General features: G+C 33.6%; 1 protein-coding gene across 5 annotated transcripts in view; it reads right to left on the reverse strand.

Annotated features, from left to right (window-relative positions):
• The window catches only part of LOC138331784 (protein ANKUB1-like), a 30,138-nt gene extending 13,201 nt beyond the window's left edge, over positions 1-16,937 (reverse strand). Inside the window, exons 1-2 of one of the 5 annotated variants that reach the window (XM_069279551.1) lie at positions 16,421-16,937; positions 5,305-5,376 (exon numbers count right to left, since the gene is read on the reverse strand). The gene's annotated coding sequence lies outside the window, so the exon portion shown is untranslated. Of the gene's footprint in view, positions 1-1,910; positions 2,257-5,304; positions 5,377-11,742; positions 12,039-16,420 lie in introns of those variants that run through there. The other 4 variants (XM_069279550.1, XM_069279552.1, XM_069279553.1 and 1 more) reach the window with 4 other exon arrangements.
• Positions 16,938-18,596: the final 1,659 nt, after the last annotated feature.

Consider the following 18,596-nt stretch of genomic DNA (forward strand, 5'->3'; position numbering starts at 1 on the left):
AACATCTTTAACTGTTTGACAATTTGATGTTTCGTCAGATAACCTCTAGGTTAAGAGTGTTAATCCCTATTTGGAGAGTTTACACGTATTAACCACAGGTTGTTGGAGTTCTGCTGCGAAGCTAGCCATTAGACCATATTTTGTTCTTACATTGGTACAAACAATAACAAATCAAACAAACTAATAAACTAGACACTCTGCTTAAAATATTATTATTAGACTTGTATTCCAGACTTATATCCGTGATATGTATATACAAAATGGGTTTCTATGTTTTCTAACCACTATACAGAGTATTGAATATTTGGGACGTGTCAATATAGAACATCATCAGATACAAGATATATACGTGACGGGGAAATCAGTTTCGGATCCTATTTCGTTGTTGACATAGTATACTCCTTGGTTTATAAGCGATAATACTTAGGCCTTTCTTTCAATCAGAGTACTGTTAATGCATAAATAATAAAACAAGAAAAACCGTTTGATCACATAAGCCGCCTGATATCCAGTGATTTTGCCCTATTAATATATTTTGGCATATGTCGCTAGAGTAATATACACTGGAGCATTGGATGGAAATTCATTATGACGTCAGACAGAAACATAAAAATGACCCCAGAAAAAATGACGTGACTTCAGGATTACGAGAACGACGTGATAAAATGGCGGCTTCTTTCGGAATACATTTTGATATGATTTTTTTTCTAATGCAGTTTTTGTAATTATGTGATAAAAAGAAGCTTCATAGATCAGTTTGTGATCATTTTATATGATATTTTATGAAACTCGTCTCGAAATTTTAATTTTACTCAATAAGGCTCGTTTATAAAATCTCGTAAGAAATGATCACTTATGTATTTTCCTATATATAATCATTCTGTCGTTGGTTCGTAAAGTGAATGTAAGTAGTAGATAGTTTTGCAAATGGCTTGATAACTTTTATTCCTATAATAATTTATGCGAGGAAATTAATGATGTTTACATCTTGTATACCTTCTTTTATCACAAGTGCACTTTTCTGTATACATTCAGATAAGACACTAACATTGTACCTTGCAAAAGTTAACAAGAATTGTTATCTTGAACTGGTTTCAGAGAATAACGCAACCGTTGTTTTAAAGAAAATGTTACGGTCATGATTATTAGAATATTTTAGTTGTGGATATACGTCAGATGGTTAAGAACTACCCTGTGTCTTGCAGCCAAATGGACAGTGATAGATATATGTACTATGCCAGTATTTGGAGGCGAACTTTCGTACATTAGAAATCACGACTTTATATGTCGTATGCCTATAGAATTGTACAACATTTGTTTATAAACTACCGAAACATCCTTGAGTACATACTGTGAATGCCCACGAACATATAGATAACGGTCGGTTGTTTTGTTCGTTAACCTATCAAAAGAATCTTTTACAACACATTCTGATAATAACGTCCTGTTCTTACAATGTTTATGCCTCGAACGACGAAAAGATTTGTCAACAAATCAAGATAGCTGCATGTCAAAAAGTCTAAAACATTTGATTTTTTTTCAAAATGTCTTGTTAGTTTAACCTAATTTCATTTTACACAATAAATGAAATGCCCATCCTAATTTGTTACATACCTTTAGGATGTTCTTAATAAAATATATACAGTTAACCCTGCTCTAACGACCGCCTTATAAAACGACCGGTTTTAGACTCCCAGTTCCCAAGCATGGTCACATCTGCTTTAGCTACCCTATACCACCTCTATATAAAGACCACCTGCTTGATAGGACCACGTTCTTAAGGTCTAATATGGCCGATTTCAACACAATTTGTCTTGTGTATAATGACCACCTGACAATAAAGACCATTATTCTGGTACCCTTTTTGTAATCTTTATAGACAGGTTTAGTTTTACGGCATGATATCCTACCTTGTCAGTGGGATACACCACTAAACCCTCCCCATGGCCTTCTCGGCCCAGGGTCCGGTCCTGACCTCCAGGTCTTATAGTCTATACATAAACACAGCCATATCTGGTACAATGTAACAACGTCATTCTCCTAAATAAAGTGGTAAATGCTGGTCCATGGAAAGTTCACATTTTGAATAAGTTCCTACTTCATAACGCCTCTAGTGATTATCCTAAAGTTGGATAGGAAGAATGGTAGTAGTAGACCCTACACGGTCAACGGCAATCTAATGTTTGTTGCTAGGCTTGTCGCATTAATAGGCTCTTCGCTCCGATATCAATTACCAGCCCCGTGAAACAATAGGCCAGTTCGCGGCTGTGCATTGTGCCAGGGGAGCTTTGTATTTATATACTGTATTAAACTATTTCAAGGGTCATTGAGGCTATAGACTTTGGTAGACTAATTGCCGAAACTTTGTCCAATCACCTGTCGTGTTCCGCGATGCATTGTCGTTCAATGAGATATGGAGTGACAAACAATCCATTACTTATTTTGTATTTCAGACTAGTAAACAATAAAAACAAATTTGAAAATAAAAAACCACCATTGATATAACTAAGGATTATCTTTGTGTGATATTTTGAACTTTTATTAAAAAGAACAATTTAATAGCCCTGTTCGTGCATATTTCTAAATGTTAATATGATTTTCACGAGTGTTTCGATTGAATAGAATCCGTATTACTGATAACTTCATATCTCAAAGTGCGCCACCTCAGCGTTTTCATTACTTTTGTCCTACGGGTACACAGACGATATGAGATGTCCTCGACAATAAAATACATCTAAATGGGAGTAATCCCTGTGGGAAGGAACATGACAACACATTCTTTGTTGTTTCCGAGACTTAGAAGTTTAAGTATATAGTCCTTCCGACATTGTAGTCGAACAATTCCGTTTCACTAAAATAGTATCATTGTAGTTATAATCTTTAATCCTGATTTAATGAGAACTCTTAGAATCGATATAAAAAACTACAGTATAACTATGAAGTTAGTTATATCATCTATAACTATAATGAAACCTTCTATTTTTATTGATACATGTTTTATGTACATTTGTATATCTAAATTATTACATGTATTGCTGTTCATTAAATGATATATGATAATGGGCTTGATATTAAATATATATTCAATCAAATAATTTGACTATTTCTTAGACAATAGTAATATTTACTACAAATACTAAATCAAATTAATGTTTTTATTAATACGCACTGTCGAATACAACATGAACACCGATAACTTATTAAATTTCTGTATCTGTCAATCTGTGACGTAATAATGAAGATATATCTGTACCATGCAGGTGGTTAGTTATTTCAGTAAGTAATAGCGATACAATTACAATACAGATAACTAAATTAAGCCTATTATTTCATAATGCCAATACGTTATATTATTCCCTGTAAGTACATATAAATGTAGCTATAAACACATGTAAATAATTAATCCAATATTTACCATGTACTTAGAAGTACGTATTTGAATACACAGATTTGTCTGTATATTCCCATGAACGATACATATCTCGATGAAACAATACCATCACTAGAACAATAGATACCGGTTAGGATATATATATATCCACTGTGTGAGACCTCTGGGGTGTTGGTACGTAGAGGGTAAATGTCTACATATACATTGGCACAAGAACAATTAAATTTGGGTTTTAATTAAAACTATATAAGGAACAACATATTTAACAATGTAAAATCAGTGATGTGTATCGGTGTGTCTTCTTTGTGACCACGTGCACGCGATATATTCGCAAACGAATAAAGCGAACAATTGACTAAACATGTTCTGTGTTTTGTATAAGATTTCAGAGTTGTTTTTATACCACACGTGTCCGTTTGTAACATTATACCTACATGTCAACAGATAACACGAATATGATTCATAACATCAACTCAGTAGAAAATTCATTATTAAAATGATAAATTTGACATTATTGATTAAGTTATGTTTACAAAGTTTTATGTTGGTGTCACAGACGTCTCTGTTGTGACAAGTTAAATCATTTTATCTACTTTTAATATAACATACAAGTAGTTATCTTCTTAAACGTCAATAGTGTCATCCGTATAGGACTAACACAAGAACATTACATATTTCTTATTGTTAATATAATTGATACATTATCCTTTGTAAAGTTCTTAAGAATGGTTTCGGGGAGTTACACAAGAGAACTAAACACAAAAATCGAGTTCAGGATTTTTGTTTTAAAATACCAAGTGTTTCATATCCTGAGGGTTGCGATATCTTCTTTATATTACGAAGCTCTTTTAATATTGGAAAAACACTTAATGAATATAACGATATAAAAATCATATATCCTATAAGTTGATATCTTCTACTAAAATGTATGTGCGCAAAACAAATAAAATCAATCATAGTTTTTGGTATGCCGCAACTGTTCTTGCTTTAGAGCGAGTTTTTTCTTTACTTTCAGCTTTAGAACAACTTCAGCTGCCGGTCCCTAAGTTTAAGTGGTCTTACTTGACTGTGTATTATTTGCAGTTGTCATGGAATAATTGCGTCAAGTCAAACTTGAGAATGACTCCTCGAACAGTGTTAACACTGAAGACGATTACCATATATAAAGTAGGATATAATACCATCTTGTACACAAAGTCTTTAAGAAAACGTTGTTGATATTCCATTCACACCCCTGTTTGTTTGTCATTTGAGCCCATACGTACACATTGTAAAGTAACCTGACCGCACGTTTTAGTAAGGTAACTGTATAACGTTAGCTTTCAGTACATGTATATCACCATAAATCTTATCTACCACATACATAACACAACATATCTATTCCTCGACAAAACTTCAGACTGTGTGATATTTCTTCTTTATTTTTTGTTTTAATTTCGCAATAAACTATCGAACATGCCCCTTTTGTCGGGTCAGATCTAGCTGATCGTGCCTTATTCTGTTCGTGTATTACATATAGCATCTTAGTTACCTAATAGTCATATAGCATCTTAGTTACCTAATAGTTGATGCAAGGTTTTTTCCTAATAGTTGATTAATGGTGTTGATCGGCTCATACCGATGGTATTTGACTAATAAGTGTATTATAAGATTATGATTTACTGTAAAAAAAAATCTTTTCGCGGTTTCCAAATTTTGCAATTTTCATTTCGAATCATTTTCGCGGAGATAAGATTTCGCAGATATAAAATTGAAAAGCGATATCTTTAAATGCAATGATACAAGAATTATCTAAAAGATTAATTCAAGGAGATACACTTTCGCGAATTTATCTTGATTGTGATATTCGCGAAAATAAATCGTCCGCGAAAGGAAGTTGGTTTACAGTATGTAAAAACAAGAAGTTAACGTACCCGACTCTCTGGTGGTAATTTAAAATGTGTGGAGTTATCACTGGGACGCCTCTGTGGTGATTTGGGGTATATCTGCAATGGAAATATTAATGTTCACGTTCAAGGAAGTTATATTAAAAACCAATTCTGAATATCAAAATCTTAGAAACAGTATGTCTATTTTACCATCATTTTGTGCATTTCGCGTCGGCATAAAAGTAATTATACTCCCTTCTGGACGTTATAAAATCAATAGATAAAGGATAACATGTCCCTATGCTAGACATACATTGTTGAAATAATTTTTGGTTTTGATATTAAAACATGCCTAGATTAGATCTTTATTTGTTTGGTGTTTTGTGCCAATGATGAAGCACAGGCCGTATTCTCGTTTGCAGTTCCTGTTTCTATTATCCTTTAACAGTCTCAGTACAACTATATGTGTTTTCAAACATTGTTTAATCGATTTGTATTTGTAACACATTTAATGTAAACCAACTAAATTTCGCAGTGACTTTTAATTTCGCGTTTGGATATGCTTAACGTGTTTTTCATGCCGATTAGATTTTAAACTTAAATTACACTGTAAAAGCTTTATTTGACCTGCAGTTAAACGTTTTCGCGACGGTTTATTTTCTCGAACGAAGACATTGTTTGTCTGTAATGCGATAACGTATACGTACATTCCTGTTCCTGTCGTCAACGCGCACACACGTTATCCAGTAGACAATTCATCAGTGTATATTAATATAAGATAACGTCCTTCGCTATGGTTGCAACAATAATACTGCAAATACGGTCACAACGAATCGTTGGGGACCAACTACATTGTAAATCATTTTGTTATAAGTGCAGTGCGTTATACCTATGTTACAGTTATTTATCTTATAGGATTCTTGTTGAGGAATGGAAATCACTAATTCGTTGAAAGTATGTTCTTTATAAACGTGTTTTATTGTACAGTCTAATTTAACGTGTATTATTTTAATGAGCTGTTAATATAAACTAGGTAGTACATGTACGTGTATTATAAATGTTGTCATCGCATTAAAGATACGTATTGTATGACAACTACATTGTATATGACATGTTATTAAAATTGTCAGCGTCCATGCTGTTTGCCAGTAGATACATAATAGTGCCGAGGTGTAGAACATCCGTTCCTCTTTGCTAGTTTCAATAAATGCCTAATCCGTCGCTTTGTCGGTGTGACACATCAATTAGGATACCTGTTTCTACTTTTTGCTGTTAAGCCGCTCCTGGTCGGCGGTATAACTGGCCGTTAGCCATCAATTGTCCTTCCCCTCAATGCTCCTTTTGTACCTGACTTCTGTCTAATTATCTCACTCGGTCGATGTATCGATATGTTTTCATGTGATGTTAAATAACTAGAGGCATCATATGAACAAGTTTAAATGGACCTGATCAGTTTATCGATTTTACAGATAGTACAACACAAATATGAAATTGTCTATGTACAAGTCAAAACAACAGATCGTTATTTGCGCTTCCTTTAACGAATCAATGTCAGCGATGACTGAAACGCCTAACGTGTTTTGACGGAAACTCATGAGTACTTAGTAATCCCAAATATAACAAAACAAATATCTCAAGTTAAAGTTGTGCGGATGATGCAGTTTTGTTTTTGTTTTTTGTTCAAGAGATGTTATTTGTCATTATGATTTCTGGTTTTCATCAGTTAGATTGCTTCCCCTATATATATCATCTGTAATTCTACACTTGAGGATGCTCACCAATGCTACCCATTACATATATCTATTTACTTGTTTCCGGAATCTGTTATTTGTTTTTTTCTTTTGCGTCCCAGATGCAACTTTGTTGGAGTAGGCTGTTGAGAGGATGTGCCGTATACATATACCCAGTGTTGTTTTGTTATACCCAGTACTTTCTGCTTTGAATCAATAAAAAAGGAAGGATCGAGACATTTATCAACTGATCATACCATGAAAAATAAACGACAAAATAACTGAAGACAAAACTGATCATACCATGAAAAATAAACGACAAAATAACTGAAGAGTGAAAACAATCCATGCCACACATCCAATTTTATATAAATCGTTTTGCTTGACTGAAACAAAATAAACAGCCGAAAGAGAAAGATGTTTCGGTTTTGACGGCATTTGATTTGAAATAGGTCATTAAACCTTTACCCCTTTCAGCAAATAGTAAACTTCAAAACAAGGACCATTTACGGAAATGGCTTTTAATCGATTCCACACGCACATGAAATGAAAAAGAAAAAGAAGGTATTCTTTTATTGTCTGAAAACAAATACCATGGTTGGCCATGTGTGTATATATACAGTGATAATTTATCAGCACTTATTTAAGACCGTTCAGTCATTTTATTGTCTACTAATGGTCAACATCCTGTCATGCTTAATGGTTACTTCCGGTCAGGTTTGACGGTACTTAAGCGCATCAAAATGGACACCAATATCAACTGCACGTATTCCTCGATTCAACACGTTTGATATAATACTCTTAGATTACACCGATATTAGCTGCACATTGTGGCTCAAAAGACTTTTAAATGACAAAAAATGGTGTCGTCATTTCGTACCCGGCCGAAAGGCTTAGATAGAACAGATATATAACCACAAAATGAACCAAAAAGTATTGAACATTTAAATGATTGAATCGAAACCAAATTCAATGTTTATGAAAACGACCTAGAAAACGCATCGGTTTGCATTCATATACAACTGTTACAAAATATTTGGGGGAAAAAGAGTCAGACATATTTCATGATTGCCATTTTTATTCACTACCATGAACATTAAATAAAGCAAAAATATTAGGCGAGAGGTGTTAATCATCAAAGCATCGCCGAGTTCGGAGTTCTTGGTAACTTGCTTGCGTCCGAGGATTGGATGTGTGAAAGCAGAATTTCGAAATTTTCGCCGTCGGGCTACCACAGCCACAATATGTAACGTGCGGAGCCTTTATATACGGGTGTTGGGCACTAGTATATCCCTCTCACGACCCATGTGGAGATAAGGAAGTGTGCCGTGATCAATTTTGTAACTAGGTACGTGGAGTGATATAGACACCATTAGACAGCACTCTGTTTGTTGACACGGACGGACATCGGTTCATTATACAGCTTATCAATAGCCACTTATGGCAAACAAACAATATTAAGCGCTCATTTAAATGTCGATCGTCGTCTATAACGTCGTTATTAATGACATTTCACTGGGAAGGTCATACTGAAGAGCATATAAACACTTAACCTTGTATGAATTCTTTGTATAATCTCATATTAAAACGCACAGCAGCACCAAACCTCACTAGGACGGTCTGCACGTCCATCTATGTTCATTATTTTTTTCTCAAAAAGTGAAACTTTTATTGTTCTAAACTACAAAGCAATATTGTGATTTTTGTCTCATCATTATCGATAATGTTAAAGATGCTCCACCGCTGACAAATGGTTTTTTTCCACTATCTAAAACAGGAGCAGATAATTTAGTATTTTTCTTCAGTTACAAAAGTTACTTACTCTACACCATTACCACAATTGAAAAGTTTGAGCTTCTAATTTTAATTCAAATTAAAAGTATGAAAAATAATTAATTGCATCCCGAAAAAAATCCGTGGTACTATATCCTATATGGAATGAAGTACTGATTGCACATGCACCAAAGGCAAAAATAATTTTATTTTATATTATTTTTGTGTTAATTAGACATATATATATACATAATTAAACAGCAATTATTGTTCAAATGATGAATATCATTTATGCTCTGTCAGCGGTGGAGCATCTTTAACTCTCTCTGATAAATGCTTGTAAATAGTTTAAATTTGCCTTTATATTGTTCAGAATCTAAAATCATAACATGTGATGTACAATTGCCCTTACAAACTAATTTAATTCCATTCAATATTTATTCTGTGCCTTTTTTCAACTTGTTGGATAATTAGTAAGATAAAATCGAAATTAATCCTGTTGAAGTATATAAGTACTCCCTAACTTATTGGATAATTTATACAATAGAATCGAAATGAATCGTGTTGAAATATACAAAGTACTTCCTGACGTTGTTTCACATATATTTGTGACTGAATGAGAAAGATATAATCTATATTATGGTATTTAAATGGTGTAAGCATGATACAGTACGATAGAAGGCATATCATTTCCCACTGAACATTGGATTACCAAATATAGGGCCTGAGGTAAAATTATTTTAACGCATGGTTCATTTAAGAACAAAAACGTTTTAAAAAGATGTATTTAGATTAACTCTTAGTAGAGAAAACAAGAGAACAATGTAAATCTCTTTAGGGTCATTTTGAAATGTTAAGTGTGTATTCGTGTTGGACGGACGCGTCTCCGTAACAGTATTTTACTACCGCAGTAGGCAGGTGATGAACAGTCATTGTTGTCAAAACACATCATAATATGATGTATATTTCATTCAAACTAACGAATACATGTACTGACAGAACCATCAAATCAAAATTCAAATTCAAATTTTATGAACCAATCGCAAAACAAACATGGTCGTATACCGTAACTAATCTTAATTAATACAGTAAGAGTGGAATTATTGATGATTTGTGTTTTGTTGTTGTTGCTATACTTGTACAAATTTTAAAGTCTCCTGAAATCAATACATTGGAAAAATAGAAGACGGTTATCTAAGTCTAAAGTACATTTGAAAAAAAAGACAAAGATGTATTTTGGATACAAAATGTTCGAGATACGATTAATTGTTTATAAACAACATCTGATGCCGTCACCATTTCCTCTTTGCCTTGATAAGATGGTGCCAGCCAACAAAGCATTGATACCTATATCTCTATTAACAGAGGACGGAAAATATATTTAAAAGGTTACTAGTATATGCTGCAAAATTAGCAAAGAGAGTATTGTAGGATATATAATGTCAAACGTCACAAAAATATCATTACACATATAAGTTTTATTATTTAGCGTTATCATATGCACTGCGTTTGGTGTATGTTTGACAAAAATTGTCAAAAGCTACCTGAATTTACATGCAATATGTGTGTGTATCGTTTTGAATGTTTTAAATGTATGTTACATATTCGTATGTATAAAATAATTTTTGGGGAAAAATACCTGACGTATTCTTGGAGGACGCGAATCACATGATTTGGTTTTCCAATACACTGCTACTATTACAATCAGTAAGGATATATGTTTAAAAATGTCCACAAGAGATGACGGGAAAACCGTATGGTGCGATACGTGAAAATAGAGAGACCCAAATTTCATTTATATTATATAAAACACTAAAGACTAAATTATGTGTATCAAAGGTACAAGAACTCATCTCTCTTTAACATATAACAATATAACATATATTTCGTTCCATCATATCCATTGGCCTGTCAGTCAGTCTAGAATTAGTTGTGTTCTAACGCACAAGCTCAAATTAAGATAAATTATTCATCAATTAAAACTCGTCTCTGGTATTCCGATACAGATGTCTGTTTCATCTATTACATCATATCTAATAGAATATCTATTCATTTCAAGTTAGTTGTCTGTAATTCCTTAGCGATACCTGTTTGTAACAAGATAACATGTAAATGTATATATATACAACATTGGTGATTCTTTGTCAAATTATGTATATTACTCTTTTTATATTTTGTCATCAGTCGTACATTTAAAGGCATTAACAGCCTCACGAGAAAAGATATATGTTTATGCTAATGGCATTGGACAATTCGCGGGAGGCGTACATTAAAATACATTTCACACAGGGTGTTTGATTTAAAGCACTGTAATTGCTGACAAAACATCGAAGCATTTTCTGATCGTGTAAATAGGTAATTTGTATATCTACGTGTATGTAAAGTATGGTAATTAGTAGGGGAATGTCATAAATCACCGTTTACCTGCTGTTACCGGAGCCCATCGACCTATGCATTATATATAGGTGTCCAATACAGTTATCGAACGGCTTTTAATGAGGGTGTTCAAACACACCTTAATGAGAGATATAAAAAATACGTATCGACCGTTAACATTTCCTGACAAAAATGAAAACGTGTAGAGTTATTGTTTGAAAGTAAATGTCAGCTTTTGACAACGTTTGGTTTTCGCTTAATGTGAATGACGAGAAATTAACTGTGAGCTATGTTCTAGACACAGTTTAAAAAGGGGGAAAAATATTTTTACCGTGTTTTCAAAGTGATAAAATGTTCCATAATGTCTCGATCTAGGGTTACAATACACATGGTTTGGTTTTTAGCTGTTTCAAATACGGGTTTGTGGTATTTATATGAAATATTTCTTTAACTATTATTCATCTTAAATCGAATGCTTCTTATTTGAAAATATTAATTGCAGTGCATTAAACCCAAAAACGTTTTCGATTAAATCTTTCTTCAATCCAAAACCAGCATAGCAAAAATAGTTATTACTTAAGTTTACCAATTATAAAAAGCTTACCTTTATCGGAAACAATCGAAAAGTCCTTTTGAAACTGTCCAGAAACACAGGTCTGACGGTTATAAGTTACCTATAGTGCATAAACTATATCTAAAACGTCCGAACACCGGTGAAATGACGTGCGGTTTGTTCAGCAAAAATATGCTTCCGCTGTAATCCTTAAAATGGTAGATATTCCACACGTAGGAAGAATCCTGACTGCAGAGTGCTTGACTTACAGAAAATTAAGAGTAATCAACACAACTACCAATGGTGATATATGTACGTAGATCCGTGACCATACACAGAAAAATCCAATTGGTTTAAATCCCTCTAGCCCGAGAGAGTCTATGATCTTCTTACCAAACAAACACAAGTGTATCAGGCTACTTAACGACTCAAACCTATTGACTTCAAACGTTATATCCACCTTCAGTTTGACTGTCCACCACCAGATTTAACATAGAATTATTTATGTATTATATCAGCTAAATTAAAGTTATATATACAGGTGTTTTGTTACGGGCGTCAATAACTGTTTTATTTCAGGGTGGTCATTTAATTGGTCACTTGTCATTGTTCGGACATTGTTTAGCGTCCAGTATAGAGTGGCCGTAATCCCTATTGTCGTTTGTGATCTTCCTCAAAGATAGAGATAATTTATACTGCAATTTAACAAGACCCTATGACGTCATAATGTGCTATTGATTAGCTTCACAATAGTGTGATGTCACAATATACAGCAAACAGTGTCGTAAACTTTGATTTAAATCAATTTATCTGAATCGAATTTTACCCTTCTTGGTCCCGTAAGCAATTGACATATTACATTTTCTACTTTATTTGTGAGTACTCATTTGTTCTATCATATAAATAGATATCTACATGTATATGTGTCGGTTTTAGTTTAATACTTTATCGGAGATCACTGACCACAATAACATGCATTTAGAGTATATTAAAATAAGACTGACAAAATAATATAAACACGCTTGTGATGATAACATGCATTAGGATAAGGACGGGGTTGGAGATAACAGCACTTTAATGTTAGAAACTTATCAATAATGAAAAGCGTTTGAGAGGTGATTTTAACGGAACGGCTAAACAAACGAAAATCAACAAATGAACAAAATGTTTATCAAAAGCATACAGACCATACAACAATGTCAAACTAAAAAATAAATAACTGATTAAGATTCAAAATGAGGAAAATAAGATCAAATTACATTGCAAGATCAAACGACTTAGCTCCATACTATATATTTATGACAACAAGGTTTTACTAATTTTAAATTATTATAACAACAGCTATGAGATTGGTTTGAGTGGCAAGATATTTTTCCCGTGTATTCATTCTGTAAACAGCATGTTGTTTTGACTCTATCATTATTACGGAGTTGTCCACTTGGTGAAATATGCCATCGTCGTCTATACAAACTGATAAATATTCATTTCACGGTCATACGTGTGGGTTGTCACACTCCAAAGACTATTACTGAAGCCTACGTTCACTATAATACTGTCATAAAGTGTTTATTTCTACTGAATTACGTGCGAATAGACGTCTTAACACGTAATCACGTTGCATCGGTCCACACAAAAAAGATGGGCATGAAGAGGTGAGGCTCTGGTAAACCAAGTCAATCAACCGTCAAATCTCTCGTCATATTACAGTCTATCTCGTCAATGACATTGGTCTCAAAAGATATTTATTCACTTCACTCCTCGAATTAAATATTTTAAATAGGATTTGTAATACAGTTGAATTCATCAATAGGAAATTCCATCAATGTGTTATGCAAACTGAACTTCACTAATATGTTTTGACATTTTCATTTCTCGATTTCAGAAAGTCATGTCGGTGTAAACGCTACTAATGATTACGTTTGAATTCGTGTCTATGGCCACTTTAGCAAGACTAAATAAACGTTAAGTGATATTCTGGCGAATTTTGTATCTTTATAATACTACATTTGTATATTAACTACTGTATATTCGTATATATAGAGAACAAACTAATGTTTATTACATTACTATAAGTAAACGGCAACCTGTAAGGTTCCCAAAGGTACCTTCATGTAACCTTTTTTCCATAGTAACAAATGTTAAATGTCGAATACAATATTTATTGATCGAACCGTCACGCTCAACGTCAGATAACATTTATATCACTTATCATCTAATGCGACACAAAACGTCACATGTACGCGTTAATAAAGAAAGAAATATGGCCATGTTGACACTAATTAACGATAAATAGTCATTAAGGAACGATAGGCCCTCAAGTTTAGGACTAAGAGTCAGACGTTGTCGCCAACATCATACTAATAACAGTCATTTACCGGAGTAAATCAGAATCGATTTGTTAGATTAACGTGTCAGTGGTTATTGGAATAGTTTCGTATTCGGTTAATACAAGGCCGATTAAGATTGTATCTGATTATCAGAGCAAAATTTAAGACGAGGTATTCACTGTCTCCTCTGTTGGTATACCGTGGTATAGGGAACTCAAGGTTGTCATCAGAGATTTGCAAAATCCACAATAGTTTTAATTTATATGTTTTGTTAACTCAACTGCTGTCCTGATTATAAGACGTCAGTATCGAATGCGTTAAATCAATTATCCTTTTTTTCTGCTTTACGAACGATTTTCCTTTCTACGCTATAGTCCATGTGAAAGACATTTGTTAAAGGAATATGGAGCTGATAAGTTTTACACATTGTACCTGTCTCCCGTTTGCCTGTTTCAAGTTATGTTTTTCACAATGCGAAGTTGATATTTATATATCGTTAATGGATATTATATAATTACAAACATTATAATAAACAACTTCTATACACTATAATTTATTGTAAATGAATACATCATTCTCTTTGATATTGGACCTATGTTTGCTACATAGAGTTGTTAAGCACATCTTCCCTACTAAAGTATATTGGATAATTTTGCAGTTTCTCCCCGAATTCCTATGACAGGCTGCAGTATGTTTGTGTTGTGTGCTCTTGTAGTAGTGGAATTCTTGCCCGTTTGATCTTTCTATTCGCAACGTTGTCATTTCAATAAAAGTTTACTCCATTAAATTCGGTCGAAAAATCTCTTGTCAATAATTTTATTGCGTGTAATATATTTCATAGCAATACATTTCTCCCTGCAATCACAATCACAATAGCAGAGTATACGCAGAACCGTATCCATGTCAACTCTTGCTGCGCAAGTAAGTTACTATGCATCAAGTCAATCATCCCTATGTACATTTTTGTAAATTATCATTAAATTGAAGTTGTAACCTTGAATGATCTATTTCTAATTTCGAATCACGGTTTCCTTTACATGGTTGTAAAGTTCTATTTAACAAGTCCTTCAGACTTGTGTATTTTGTATATCAATAACTATATATATGTGTGTGTATTGATTGGGATCAAAAACAGGGACAAATAGTCGATAAAAACTTTGATGTTGTTTAGCGAAACGCCAATTATTTAACAAACACTGTGATGAAACACCCGAGCTGTAACTCAATCTACATACAGACGTCTAGATTTAATGTTTGGTGTATTTAAATCCATTTTCACGTTGGCTATCGATTTCGAAGGTGAAATTATGTCAGGCATGTACAGCAATACAAATAATATGTAATATATAGGTCTGATTTAATATGATACAAGTACACTAGCTATAGTCCATCAGCTTTTTGTTTATCTGTATAAAGCATATAGATTTCTAGTTGTTTGTGAAATTTCAAAACAGCATCCAATAAACACACAACGAATGTGATAACTTTGACGTCCAATGCGAATAAGAACATCTTTTGAAATATTAAATAATAAAAAGAGTAACTAGCAATAAGGATTTTGATAGGAGGCTATGCATATACTAGTCCACTAAAGTTTTACATATTATCAGTTTCTTTTGGGAGTTTGGCATTATGAAAATAGATTTGGAATAAAACAATAAAAACTCTTGACGCATCACAGCATCAACAAAATTAACTATTTTCTCGGTATGATTTTAGCATTTTCCCGCCGAAACTAGGCTGGGTTCACTATAATAGAATGCAATCAATGGTACTTACGTTAAAAATTTCACGCAATTTTTTATGGATGGAGAACTGACTTGCAGTCGCGGTTTCTTCGAACTTAAATTGTACTTCAAAATGTCCGGATAACAAATACGAGAGAAATATGGATATGAAGGATATGGATATTCTACCCGAGGTCACAAAATGTTGTAAAACCCAAGGCTTTTATTAATATCTAAGCTAATTTCAGTCTGGTTTCTATAGCAACTGATAATGTTTTAGAGAGACTGGGATCGGTGGAATACAGATCATTGTAATTAGATGCTATTAAATTACAATTAAATCGCGTTAACTCAATTCCATGCAACACGAAGACATTATTTCATTCAAAGTACTTTGTAGGTCAACCTTTTTATTTTGTATTCAAGTACAAGACAACTAGAATACTTGGTTATGTCGACAAGTGCGGATCTAAAGAATTATTTAGGGGATTACCAAATTTTCTAAGGAGATCTCCACGAGTGAAAACAATGATAAAAATGGTGAAAATACATAATTTGTAAATAAGATTCTTATAATGGAGGTTGAGTTGAAGAGGCTGAAGCCGAAACATCCCTCTGGGCCACTGTTGCTCGCCATTATAAAGTTTCATTGTAAATAGATTTTGTCAGACTTACCTCGAACGAAATTCCTTCACACAAAAGTACTCCTGTTGTCTACCGGGTACTCTTCTGGATCTGTTGTTTAACGTCTACATTGACTTCAAACTCTGTATGTCGATTAATAATAAATCTTTGATGTAACATTCAAACACAATATTTCAAAAACAGATTTAAGCTGTGTTTCCTTACATCCAATTTCCTGTATCAGATGACACGATGTAAACAAGTGTTTTGGTCCGTGTGTATCGTTTTAGAATCGTTTTGCACTCGTTGTTATCTAAAGGGTCCCAGATCGTATCATATATGACACAATATACGGTACACTTTGCGGTGATTTTTACACCTGATCAAATAGTCAACACGTCCAAGTTATCTTGGTTCACGCCAAAATGATGTTAGTGGTTATATAAAAGGAAAGTAGGCCGACAACGGCAATACCACGGACGTATTTGGGTTCTACGTCAATGTAGCAGTATGTATTGACGAACGATGATTGTCAGTCACTTGTTAATGTAATTATCATCAGCACCAACTTGGAGCAGCAGCTACATGTACAAATACGGAGTCTGATATCGAGTACTATAGAAGATGGTCGCTTATTAACCCCGCGTGCTGCATACAATGTACTTATGATATATGGGTATGGGTATCTATCTATTATGCATAACTCGTGTGTGACTTGGAATAGAATGTGTCCCGATAATGTCCTATCAGGGAACATCAATATATCCGGTCATACCAGGCGAATATTATTGTTATGATGTTAAATATCTTGTGATATAATAGAAAATAAATTGTTTCTTACTTATGTCTCATAGTACACAATTGATTTTTTTTCTATGATAGATTTGTAACTGTTGATAATAAGGAAAACAAAAGTAGGATATGAAAATAGATTTTGCATAAGATACCCATTAATATTAATTAACTTAATGTGCCAGCAATAATTAGGACTTCAGCAAATGAAATTGAAAAGGATGGACATCTGCAAACAAATGGAAATATTTAAAGCGCTACAGGAGATTATACCTTGTACATGCACCCCCACCATACTTAGGAACTGTCGAACCTCATCCACCAGCAGAACTAGTACTAGGATCGTCACCTCAAACAAAATGTCGTTTGCAAAGCTAATTCCGGTTAGGCTGATGTCAATGGAGATATCACCAGCCTTCGAATTCATTTCCCGATGTTAAAAATAGAACTTCGGAAAATCAAAATGACATCGAACTTTATATAATAATTACTTAATTAAATGAGAGTAAGTCAGCAATTTTTGTTTCAATAAACGGGGCCTTTAATCGAAAGTTGATAGGTTAAACATAAAAAGCAAGAGGAAGGAGAACGGTTTTAGACAATGTCTGGCATTAAATGCTTGAGAAGAGGCTAGTCTTTACAATCAATATGTGTTTTAGACTAAATGAATAAATTCAGTTGAGTTTCATTAGACCTGATCATGATAGAAAGTGTCGATACATGTATCACCAATAATATACTGTTATGGTTGGGATAAATGTAGAGCTTGGTACCCGAAACGCTTTCTTGGAAGTTGTCAGACAATCGCGATATATCATATGATAAGCTAGCTGCGATGACGTAGCTCTGAACGATGGACGGATGATTTCTGACAGATGCATGGTCGTCGGGAACGGAGTAGAGGCAGGGCATGATTATTCGCTCTAGATATATCATAGAGTTTACTAGTTATAGAAGTGGACATATGATGTAGAGAAGAATCCTGTTTGACATGGTAGTGAACAAGACACTGTTTACCTGATGCCAAACCGATGAGAGCAATGAAACTTAACACATGTTGTTGACCACACTATCATTACAATACCATATAGACCTATAGATAATTACTCAATGTTTCAAGCTATGCAACACAGCCTCGTAACATCACGGTGTCAGCAAAATAACTATTTTCAAGGCAAAATTTTAACATTTTTTTCAGAAACTATGCTGGGTTTACTATATATGATGCAAACAATTTGCAACGGTATTTGTGTTGAGAATTTACCTACGGTCGCATTTTTTTTTTTTATTTTTTTTTTTTTGAACTTATTTCAAAATGGCGGTATATCGTTATGGGTAAGGTATGAGAGCAAAATAATCTTTCATACAAAAGTAAATATATATGGATATGAAGGAAAAGGATATTCTACCCTCGGGATCACAAAAATGTTGTTAC

The sequence above is a fragment of the Argopecten irradians genome, chromosome 9, assembly GCF_041381155.1.
Source record: "Argopecten irradians isolate NY chromosome 9, Ai_NY, whole genome shotgun sequence".
Lineage (NCBI taxonomy): Eukaryota > Metazoa > Mollusca > Bivalvia > Pectinida > Pectinidae > Argopecten > Argopecten irradians.